The sequence below is a fragment of the Tenrec ecaudatus genome, chromosome 2, assembly GCF_050624435.1.
Source record: "Tenrec ecaudatus isolate mTenEca1 chromosome 2, mTenEca1.hap1, whole genome shotgun sequence".
NCBI classification, from domain to species: Eukaryota; Metazoa; Chordata; class Mammalia; order Afrosoricida; family Tenrecidae; genus Tenrec; species Tenrec ecaudatus.
The window spans coordinates 15,791,468-15,803,558 of record NC_134531.1 but is presented as its reverse complement, the minus strand read 5'-3'; the positions used below and the strand labels follow the sequence as shown (position 1 = coordinate 15,803,558).

The window sequence follows — 12,091 nt, the reverse complement described above, 5'->3', positions numbered from 1 at the left end:
ATCACATTATTATTATATTCATGGGATAAATGCCCATTCAATAGGGAGACTGGACAGGTAAGCAAGACTTCCCATACCCTTTTACTTAAAACAAATTCAAGCAGCCCACCACCAAATTCAAGATATCTCAAAGTATCCGGAAGGTGTGTTAAAGATTACATTCTGAACACCCCAGTTGGTAAAGGGCTAGGAATGGCAGGCCAAATTCCATTAGCAATGTCCCTGTAAAGATTAAGCCTCCCTTGAATTCTTTCTGATCATTAACCAAGGACGTAGATAATCTTGCCCTCTGGCAGAGTGCTTTGGAAGTAGAGATTCCCTCCATTCTGCCATGGTCATTTTAGGGAGGGGCAGTGTCTCTTAGGGACTTGCCTGGATGTGTCCCATCATCCTGAGCCATGCCCTACCAGTCGCTCCCAGACTGCCTTGGTCAGAGGGCCCTGGATAAATCTACGTTAACAGTGTGCATACCCCAACTATGACCCCACTCCTCTGTAGTCCCACCTGCAATTGCTGATTCTGTGAGATTTTCCTTTGCTCCCTTTGAAAGAGTTTTAGCTCAACAAACCTTGGGCGCCATTTTGCCCTCATGAGATGGCCTCCCTCATCTGGATGGTGTGTCTGCGTCTTCGTGGTGTCTTTTATCTCTTTTAAGACTTCACACATGGTCTCCTTAAATGATCATTGAGACTGGGTTCTCTTTTGTACCCTGACACAAAGATAGGCCTTTCCACACAAACTCCTATGTTCTACCGTCTACTGTGTCTCGGGCCACAGGACTGTCTTGCAGGGTCACCTCAGTATTAGCGACAGACAGCGAGCATTCTCACTACTTTGTAATCACCGTGCTTTCAGAAGACACCCTTCAAATGTGTGCCCAGTCTGATCCTCAGTGTTGGACGATTCCTTTTCTCCTTATCCTCTGCTATTCTCCCCGAGTTACAGATGAGGCGGCAGCAGAGAATGTGAGCAACCTGCCCAAGGTCACACAGCTACTTAGAGGATTAGAGGCAAGCTTCTAACCCAGGGAACCTGGCTCCAGAAACCTAACCCCACTCTACCCAGGTCTCCCAATCATGCTTCCCAAACCCCACATCCCCTGTACGATGTAGAGACCATTGTTGAAATTCGCACAACTGAAAGAAATCCAGTCCTTCCCACTTATCCAAGAGGGGAGAGGGTAAAATCCATTTTTAAAGTAAGTGTATAGATGGTTGGAAGTAACAGGAGAAAAGAGCGTGTCAAGGCTTGGCCTTCCCCCCAAGATCACCATTTCCCTATGTTATCTTGCAGTGGTTCCTTTGCCCAGAGCACTGTTGTACTTGCAGAGGGTCCCTAGTTCTAAATCTCTGAAGCTTTCAGGAATTCATTCCTAAACGCCAACGCCTGTGGTCACAGCACCTTTCAGGCCTTTGCCACGTCATAGGCTAGTTTTTTAAAAAAAAACAAAAAACCTACTGGCTACGCAGCAGTCTCATTTCTTAAGTTATGTAAATCCTTAGGGTACCAAGAAGAAAACCACTCCAGGAGACTCTCTCTGCACCCCATTTCAACCATCTCTGTTTCACAGAGGGCAGGGGGAAGGCATGGAGGAAGCACACTGCCATGGAACACCACTTCTCAGGCAATTTCGAAATGACAATATAACTATATTCTGGTAAGCACAGAGTCTGTGGGATTGCCTTTTGCTCTTCAGAAGCCCCACCAGACAAGACAACTGGTCTCCCCAAACTCTTCTCTCACAGGGTCACAGGACCCTGAAGTCTGTCTTAACCAAGGCCTTGGAGGGTTCTGACCTTGTCTCCCTTCACCATGTCTGGCTGCTTCTCGGGTCATCAGGCCCCTGAGCACCCCCTCCCATTCCATCTTTAAATGTCACCCCTCAGATTACAGAGACCATCCTAGGCAAGTCACTGAGGTTGACCATCTGGATGTCATACTGCCTCATCCTCTCTCGGACAAAATTCCCATATGGTACCTCACAGAATTTCAAATACCAGGGGGTTTAAAAAAGTGGGGGGGAAATTCAATGATCTTTTCATCCCTTTTTTTCCCATGAATTTTTTGAAGGCCTCTCACATGCATAAGCACAAGGCAGGAGATAAGCCTCCTGATGATTACATATACCTCAGCCCCATCAGAGCCCAGGCTGACTCAGTACACCTCAGGCAGGAGACTGTCAGGGACCCACACGGACCTGGTTGGAAGAGCAGGCTGGCAGGATAGGTCTTTAGTATAACCCGACATAAGAATTGCTATGCAGATTTTCCAGTTGAAGAAAGGAAGGTTCAAAGACGTATGGAGTCATTTGCCTAGAGATTTCCAAAGCCAGCTTCTATATCCACTCTTTACCAGTGCACACCCCCCAGAAAGAGTGGTTTTCATCTTTAAGAGGAAAGAAAAACTTGACTATTTGCAACTCAATTATGATTATTTGCAACTCAGTTATTTCCTGATGTCTGTACCCTGATTACGCCAAAGAGTAAATCTCAAGCTGCAACAGGTTATCTAAGGTCTGAAAGGGACCATGTAAATTGGGTAAGGGTGAGGTGAGTCAGGAAAACGCATAAAATGGCAGAGATTCTACAACCATGGAGATCATTCCACTTGTTTATCAACTCGGAATTTTTCCTCCGTGCTTTCCTGGTTTCCAATTTTACCAGCTGAGGCAATCCATCCAAAAACCAAGCCCATCAGCTGTGAGTCCGTTTTGACCGATAACAACCCTGTAACGCAAAGTAGAAGTGCCTCACGGGGTTTCCCAAGCTTGATTCTTCCCTGACTCAGACAGCCTCGTCTTTCAACGCAGGAGCAGATGATGGGTTTGAACCCCTGACCTTCCCTTATTTAGCACTCCAAAAAACAAATTCACTACCACGGAGCCAATTCTGACTCCAGGCGATCCTATAACTGCCCCTATGGGTTTCCAAGACTGCACATCTTCCCTGGAATAGAAGAAAGCCCTGTGATTTCGAACTGCTGACCTTGCCGTTAGCAGCCCAATGTGTAACCAGTAGGCCATCTGAGCCCCCCAGTTAAAATCTTTATGGGATCAAACTACAACAGCATGTGGAAAAATTGGAAAGGAAATTTGATTACATAGGAAAGTGCTCCTTGTTAATGAACAAGGAACAATTAGGAAAAGGAGAATGAGAAAGAGAGTCCTGGAATTGTTCGTGTAAAAATTGCTCACTTAGTATATGCTCTGCTGTGTGCACTCTCAACGATTTCAACTAATTAAAATGGTTTATGAGCGATGTGTCTCTCCACAAAAGAACGTGTAAAAACTACAGATTAAAAAAGATTTTGAAAATTAAAAAAAGCTAAACCCACTGCCCTGGAATCAATTGTGACTCATCACGGCCCCTTAGGACAGAGTAGAACTCCCTGCGTTTAGGGGTTTCAGAGGTTTTTAATCTCAGGAGCAGACTGACTCATCTTTCTATTGAGGAGTGACTGGTGGGTTCAAACCACTGATCGTTCAGCTAGGCCTCTAAGAAAGATACAGGCCTAAGCAAAGCAATGTGTCTATCTCAACAGATTCAACACCAAAGGTCATTCATTGCTTTGGGAAAATAGGGGTTGACAAGTTGTCTCTTAGGGGGAATTCCTGAAAACAAAATGCCATGAGATCAGAAAAAAACATACACAGACCAATTTTACAAATCTTTTATTTAATGAAAGCATTGTAGAGTCAAGCTTTGAAAGCACATTAGTGCTCAGTGTGCATTTTCAGATCTGTAACTGAGCATCTTAATCCAAGAGGCGGTACCTGTATTCACTGCACCCACTTAGTGTAGGTGTGCCTTAGTAGAAATGCGTAATGCATTCAGTGGTACACTAGTGAGAATCCCCCTATAAAATACAATTTTAGGAATACGAAAAACATTATTTGAAGGGAGACGTCGGACAATGTAAGATATGACAAAATAACAATTTATAAATTATGAAGGGTTCATGAGGGAGGGAGATGGGGAGGGAGGGCGAAAATAAGGAGCTGATGCCAGGAGCTTAAGTGGAGAGCAAATGCTTTGAGAATGATAAGGGCAAGGAATGTACAAATGTGCTTTACACTATTGATGTATGTATGGATTGTGAGAAGAGCTGTATGAACCCCTAATAAAATGATTTTTAAGGTGTAAATTAAAAAAAGAAAAATTGATGTTTTCCAAAGATAAGTATGAGGGAACTACAAAGTATTCTATACCAATAAGCTTAGTTTCATATCACTAATTTATGTTGATGTGTATATACATATATGAGCTTCAACAAGTTTATGGGATGAAAAATCCCAGTACCTTTTTCATCCCATTTTTCCACAAAATTTCTGACGTCTCCATGGTGTGTGTGTGTGTGTGTGTTACACAAACTAGCTTAACTGTTTTAGAATCTGTGATTGTTTCAAGGAAAGGCTTAGGCATTCATCTTACAGGAGCTGAGCGCCCCTGATCTCCAAAACCTGACTGTACCCCTGGTGACACACACCACTTACCTTGACCACAGAATAACATTGTTACTAGTGACAGATTTAAATCAATAAGCAAACCAAAGACATCCCAGCTAAGAGCATATTGTGAAAAATGCCTAGAAGGATGGTGAGCCTTACGTTCTCAGGACTGTCATTGAAACATTTGAATTTGGCTGATCTGCAATCAGAGTCCTCATGGCTTAGTGGTTATAAGTTGGGCTGTTAACCACAAGGTCCGCAGTTCAAAAATCACCAGCTGCTCCATGGGGAAAAGATGAAGCTTTCTACTCCTCTAAAGAGTTAGTTTCAGAAATCCATGGGGCAGTTGTATACTCAACCCTATAGAGTCACTACTATGTGTCAGAATCGATTGGCAGCGTCTGGTTTAGTTTGGCAGTCGGAACGCGCGCGCACACACACACACACACACACACACAGTTATCTGCATGCCACCATTACAGTTCAGAGAGACACATCATTACTGTTCCACTGGCAGGCCAGTCATTGTGGTGCAGTTTGTCAAAAGGCCCAATTAGCAGCTTTCTCCACCTGCTAAGATTTGGCAAAAAGCTCAGTGACTAGAGAAAAGATTATATATAATGTGGGTTTTTTCTTTCTTAATTTGAGATAAAAAAGTTAATTTTCTTGCTCAAAATCCCCAGACTCTTAATTAACAGTATGGTGGCACCTATTGGGCACTGCATTTGAAGTCTGTTTTCCAACTCCTCCCTCCCCAGTACAATACACCCTCAAGGGGAAAGAGCAGAGACAGTAGCTTCTAAATCATAAGAAGTCCCTCAATGATGAGGCATAAAGAGGATGTTGAAATTCATGACACAAGGCTGTCAAGATGACCCCCACCCACCCATATCCACCCCAAAGGCAAGCTCTAATATATTGTTATACCGGGTTAGGATCCTGCTTTTTGAATGAAAGGGACAAAAGAGATGATTTCCATTTGCAGCCAAGTGTTTTCACCACCCAAGGCCACTGAGAATACATCCCATAGAATTCTCTCAAACATGACCCACCATTAAAAACCGTGGTTATTTAGCACTTTGTGTTTTGTACATACAAGTCTCGATTTGGGTGGTAAAAACTAACCAACCAAGTCACCCACCACCCCCCAAAAAAACTCTGCAGGCCTATGAAATGGCTCATTGCACTTAGAAGGTGCGCTTCGAGGAGAAGGGAAGCCATAGCTTGTTAAATGTTGAAGAAGAAAAAAATTTTTTTTTTAATTTCTCAAAGAAGAAGGCTTGTGAGCCTAATCCACATCTTCTAGTCCTGCTAGAGGGTTTCCACACCCCTGGCTTTTGCCTTGGGGGATTGCTAATGAACCGATAAAACCAGCCAGACTCAGAAAAGCAGGAAGTGTTCAGACCCTGGAAGGCAACCAACCATTTTCTCTCCTAGTTCTTGTAAGCCATCTTGGTGCAAGGAGCAAGATGTCTTCGTTTTTCCCAACCAGTGCCACGAGGGCACCCACCAACCCACCGTCAGTTCCAAGCCCCAGGCTCCTGACTCAAGTGGCCAGCAGCAAAGATGAAAGATGTGTCAGGCAGAGGGTCATTGATGCAAATTTAGAGAACCACCTCGTCTACAGATTGGATCCAGTACCCAAGGAAACAATGGACGCTCCTGAAGAAGAAAGTGTATACATGTGGCTGCAGAATGGCACTTAGCTTCGTCTGCCCTCATAACGATTAACCTAATTTGGGGTCCATTGAAATCGCTAGGAAAGTAAAAGGATCAAGAAACACACACACATACACGCGCGCACGCACGAAAAGGGGAGGGGGGTGACTGTCAGCAGCGTTCATGGGCTTCCCGCAACATTTAGGGCAAACGCCTTTGTTCCTCGCCTTCGGAAGGGAGGTGGGTGGGTGATGGAGAGATCAGATGGGGCTGCCGGAGCCCTCCACACCCAGCTCTCGGGCGCATGCGCGACGCCAAGACAAAGGAATAGGTCATTGCAGTCCCCAATTCATTCATTTTCCCCGCAGTCCTGGGGGTCTGCTAGCCCGGGCTGCACTCTCGGGGGGAGCGGGGGAGGCTGATCCACACCCCTACAGTAGAGGCCACCTCGATTCCAGTGTTTGATCCCAAGCAGTCACGCCAGTGGCCTGCGGGGAGACTTGGGCGTGCCAGCCACGTACAAAGATCTCAAAAGGCAGTCGAGGGGCGATCCCATGGACGAAGGGCGGTCCGTGGAGCTGGTTTCCAGGCGGAACCGTCTCCCGGAAAGCGGAGAAGTAACCCAGCCAAGAGCTCGATGAATATTCATGAATAGAAAGCGGTCAGTAGACGCGCGTTCGGTGCGCTCAACGCCTTCAGGGTCTCCGTAGTAGATTCGTTTCATTTTTCTGTCACTGAGGGGGTAGCGGGGGGAGGGGGTGGGGGGTGGTAGGAGAAGGCGTCGGGAATGGGGAGTCTCGTTTGAGCGCGAGCGCTTGACGCAATGGCTGCGAACCCCCGAACCCTGGCCCCAGGCAGCGAGCTCCAGGCAGCGAGCCCGAGCCCGGTGTGGGCCGCGCACTGTCACCTTCTGGCGACACCCGGGGCGGGCGGGGCTGCGGGCGGCGCCAGCGCCATCCTTTCTCCCAAGGCTCGAGGGAGCCCCAAGGGTCCGCGGGGGAGACAATCGGGACCTGGGCGAGGCTGGCGCTCGGTTCTGCTTCTGGAAAGGTGCAGCCTGCCGTGTGAACCTTCGGTCCTCGGGCACCGCTTGGCAAGGTGCGGGAGTTCCACGGGTTTGCGGAACTCCCAAGCCACCCCCTGCTTTCTGGCAAGACCAGATGCCCGTCCACGGGGGGTCACCCTCGTCTTCGGGCTCCGGGTCCCTCCCACCCCACGCCCAGCCCCCATGTCCTGTCGCTTTCTTGGGCGCTGAGCCCGTGTTCCAGTGACAGATATGCTGCCTTCAGCGCCACAAAGACGTCCCTTTGGGACTCCATGCGCTTCAAGCCTTCGCAGTCCGCATTTCCTCCCCAAGCAGCAGCACCCCCTCTCGCCCTCGTCCCCGCCCTGCTCTCCGTCTCCCCACCTGGCGCGTGGCCGCGGTCGCCCACCTCGGGGACCGCCCCGCCCGTCCCGTCTCCCTTCGGGTAGGGACCCCGCGCCTGCCGCCGTCCAGCCTGCCCCAGCCCCCAGCTACCGCGGGGACCCCAAACGGTCGCAGAAGGGGGTGCGGTGGGGGGACGATCCCCCAAGGTGGACCCCTCGTCCCCGGGGGACCATGGGGGGCCACAGGGCCACGGAGGCCCGTCGCCTTACCGGCTTGGGGTGCTTGTGCCGCCGCGGGTGCGCCCGGTGCCTCCGAAGGACCCGGGTCGCGGGCGTCGTCGACCGGGCTACTACTGCCTGCGGGCGGAGGCGCTCTCTCCGGCTCGACGGCGGAGCCTGGAGCGAGGAGCGAGAGGGAGCGCTGCCGCCGCCGCCGTCGCCGCTGCCGCTACTGCCGCCGCCGCTGCAGCCTCTGCAATTCTCGCGCTCGCGCTCCCCCTCCCCTTCCCGCCCAGCGCCCTCCCCCTGTGCGTCCGCCCGCCCAGCCTCCTCCAGGTCCCCGCCCGCCGCTCTCCCCACGCCTCCCCCCCTGCGTCCGAGAGCCCCCCCGCCCGCTTCCCCTCCCCCCTTCCCCGCTCCATCTAGGCCACCCGCCAACCCCCTCCCCTCCTCTCCACTTCCCTCCACCAGCGCCCCCTGCCCACCTCCCGTCCTCTCCCCTCATCTTGCCCCCTCCGCCTTTCCTTAAGTCCCAGCGCCCCCCCCTCCATGATCTCCCCTACATCTTAGCCCCCCTCCCCGCCCCGCGTCACGCCTCCCATTCCTCCCTCCCCCGCAGGCCCGGGCTGTCGGTGGGGGGCTCTCTCGCTCTTTCTTTCTCGCTCACGCTCTAAGGGTTTGGATTAGAACTGCCTTGAGGTGGCTCCATACCCTGCCACTAGCCACCCTTCTCGGCGCCCTGGTCTCGCCTGCTCCCGACGACGGGGAGGTGGCTTTCCCCCTCCCGGGACAGAGGCCCGCCACCCGGGAGGGCTGTGGGATCTGGGTGACCTGGTGGTCCCCCGAGACTGAAGTCCGCAGGGATGTGGGCTGCCCGCCTGGCCGCGCGGGCCGGCCAAGCCGGCGGGCTACGCTGCGGGGATCAGCGACGGCCGGCCGAGCGTGGAGGCACTCGCTCGGGACTAGGGAGAACGAGGGAAGCGAGACGCCTGGGATGGATGGATGGACCGATGGATGCATGTGCTGGCCCACACTTCTCGGAAGACAGGAATGGGGGAGATAGTCCGTGCGGCGCCGCTCTCCGAAGCGTCCAGGACAAAGCCAGGACCAACTGCGGGATGCTGGCTGTCCTGTGTGTCAGTCCGTCCTGCACACCTGGCTGCTCACCTGTGGGCCAGAGGGACGTGCAAAACTCACATCTTAGGACCTCGCTTGCAACAGTAGCCCTTTCATTAGACAAAAGCCGGTTTTACAAACCCACCAAAACCATCAGAGCCTGGGAAACTTTCATTTGCAGCGTGTTAGCGCCCTCTGGCCGCGTCTGGATTACCTACAGGTTCGCCTGCAAATGGACCCAGGGTGGGTTGACCCGCTGACCTGGGCGTGGGCTCCGGGCGGGGCTGCCCTCCAGAATGGGTGCGAAAATCTACGGGGAGGGCGTGTCAGACGACAAGGACGACTGAATCCTCATCCAACTGAGGAAAGGTAAGACCGTTTTCGCTTAGCAGGAAAATGCACAGGACCTAAGGACATTAGATGTAAGCGAGATGGCAGTGCTGACCCCCAACTGGACTAGCAGAGCGCTGGTGTGGAGGCTTACCTAACCTCTAGGACAGCTGTTCGAACACACCAGTCGTTCTGCGGGAGAAGGATGAGGCTCTGTGTCCTCGTAAAGATCTACAGCCTCAGAAACCCAGAGGGGCAGCTCCACTCTGTCCTACATGGTCAGTGTGAGTCGAAACCCACTCGGTGACTGTGGGTTTGGTTTTTCCTCACAGTTTTGTTGTAGAAAACCTGACTACTGGCTCCCAGCTTCTTCAGGGATAATGCCAAGTTGGCATAAGACATGTAAGCTGGAAATGTTTACATTAATGTGGTTGGTTTGTTTTACCCATTTTCACCCACCCGACATGCACACACACACACACACATACACGACATGTAAATAAAAAAGAAGAAAATCTGGTAAAAGAATCGGGAAACAAATTGCAAGTAAAGGTGGCACCCATGCTAAACCAAATCCATGGCTTTCCTCATGACAGGACAGGACAGAGTCAAATGACCCCGTAAGGTTTACAAGGCTGTAGCTCTGTGGGAGAGAAAGGAGGCCTTCTACTCCCCTACGGATTTACAGCCTGGATTTACACCCACGGGGACATTTCTGCTCTGTCCGCTAGGGTCGCTAAGAGTGGGTATTTGACTGATCCCGGTGGGAGGTGGGTTATGCTTTCATGTTTGTGCAAGAAGGGGGCTGCGTCCTCCTCCCCATGCAGGCAGATGGGTTTGGGTTTGGACCGCCCACCTTTGCATTGAGTGCTCAGCCGCTGTGCCACCAGGGACTCTTGGTTGAGATCCACTGGGCTACAAGACACAGAACTGCTAGGAGGAAATCACTAGGTTTTTACCTCATTTGAGGAACATTTGCAACTTCACATCCAAAACATTTACCAAGTGTGTTCATTAGGATAGCTTAGTCGTTATTCAATGGAGCACCTGGGTTTCTAATCCAGGCAATTTGCCCAGCATGTGAATGAGGCTAATATGAATAGATGGATGTTCAGGATTAAATGGTAAATTTCCGGATGTGAACTTTTTCCTATTTTCTGTACCACCCCACCCCACAAAAGACAGCATGAAAATGAATGTCCAGGACCTTTGGTGCTTCTGGTTACATTTTCAGGGTGGGGAAAGAAAGCCATTCAAAGGTGTGATGGGAATACGGCCCACAGGTTGCCATAGAAACTGCTGGCAAAGCTTAGACCAAAGAGGATCACCACAGGTGTGTTCAGTTTAGTCTCTCATCTGATTAAATTGTCCTCTGAAAGGGAAGGTAAAAGAACTCCGTTTTAATGGAATACAATTGATTCAACTGACTGCCACTACGTGAGTCGGGTCGACTCTATGGCAGCGAGGTTGGTTTTGGGCTGGGAGCGTCTCCAGAATTTGCCAACATGCCTTTAACCATCAAATGGCCAGGAAACTGTCGCCTCCCCTCACGGCAGCGTCACTAGATAAAATCCAATGTGGTGACCGTATTAGAACCTCGTTCTCCATTGTGCCTTGTAGCATTCTAACATCTGGACAGGTGCGTGCTCCAGACAAATCACACCCCAGATGTACACTCACGAATGAGTGCTTCAAGCTGGGGTGTTTAGAAAGGCATTCTGTTCATCTTCATTGTTCATATTTAAAGCATCGCCGAGCCACTGAGATAGCAGGCCAACCAACGGGCTTGGGTGCATTTGTTCGAGATGCAATTTATGCCCCATGTTAATTGACTGTCAATGCGATGGTCATAAATAATTTTTTAACTAGAAATAAGAGCCTCCTTTCCAAACCATAGAGAACATACTGTATATACTTGTGTACAAGCCGAGTTTTTTTCAGCACATTTTTTATGCAGTTTGTGTGGTAAAATCAGATGCCTTGGCTGATATTCAGGTCAGCTTATACTCTAGTATATACAGTACCTAGATTCAATAAACAAAGCTGGTCTTCATCAGGCAAAAAAAGTGACTCAGTGTTATTTTTAATTGCCTGCATAACCTGCTTCCAATAAAATAACACCTGCATCATGAACATCCTTCTCTCAAAAGATACATGACTCAGGATGACTCCCTTTGCCAAAGGCCTTGCTCTAGAACGACTTGGCAGCTCAGCGGCCAGCTGCCATGGCTAGTACACAGTGTTTACAGAAACGTCCCGGTGTGCTGGGCTTTTGAAATCTCACTGACTCCACTGAGATGCAACAGATGCTTTCTGAAACCTCATCTCTCCTCCAAGTAGACCCAAGACTCCCCTTTCGATACTTCCAGGTCACCCGGGAAGACAAGCATCTTTCTCCCACCCCTCCTCCTCTCTTCCTCAACACTGGAAAGAGGGTCAAGACCCTCAGGAATAGAGCCACACCCCATGACTGAAACAGAAGCAAACATGGCGACAGTGATCTCACTTCAGCCGTCTGTACTCAGCCCTCTTTATAAATAACACCTGGTTGAGACCCTTGACGTCACCCACATTTTCAGAGGAGCAGCTATAGAATTCCAAGGCAAATTCCAATCTGCTGGAACGTTTGGAAGCCGCCCCCCCCCCCCCAATTAGAGGAGCAGCTATAGAATTCCAAGGCAAATTCCAATCTGCTGGAATGTTTGGAAGCCCCCCCCATAGTGTGGTGGACTCCCCCAATCCAGGACAACAGACCAACAAGTAGACAATTGGAACCCAGCAACTGCTTGGTGGGAGAAAGCTGTGGCAGTCTGTTTCCACAAGGACTTTCAGCCGCGGAAAGCCCCGGGTGCAGTCATCCTCGGTCCTATTCTGGGGCTGTGAGTTGGCATTGGCTTGCTGACAGTGGGATTTGGGTTGGTATGTTTTAGAGGGAGCACCAACTGGCTGCAG

General features: G+C 50.3%; 1 protein-coding gene and 1 long non-coding RNA gene across 4 annotated transcripts in view; one reads left to right on the top strand and one right to left on the bottom strand.

Moving 5' to 3' along the window:
• Positions 1 to 7,937, bottom strand: part of BASP1 (brain abundant membrane attached signal protein 1) — a 63,965-nt gene extending 56,028 nt beyond the window's left edge. For both annotated transcript variants that reach the window (XM_075540885.1, XM_075540886.1), the window contains exon 1: positions 7,745 to 7,937. The gene's annotated coding sequence lies outside the window, so the exon portion shown is untranslated. The remainder of the gene's footprint in view (positions 1 to 7,744) is intronic.
• LOC142438868 (uncharacterized) overlaps positions 6,484 to 12,091 on the top strand; it is a 71,786-nt gene continuing 66,178 nt past the window's right edge. The window contains exon 1 of one of the 2 annotated variants that reach the window (XR_012782819.1): positions 6,484 to 6,767. This is a non-coding gene — a long non-coding RNA (uncharacterized LOC142438868). Of the gene's footprint in view, positions 6,768 to 8,331; positions 9,179 to 12,091 lie in introns of those variants that run through there. The other variant, XR_012782820.1, reaches the window with a different exon arrangement.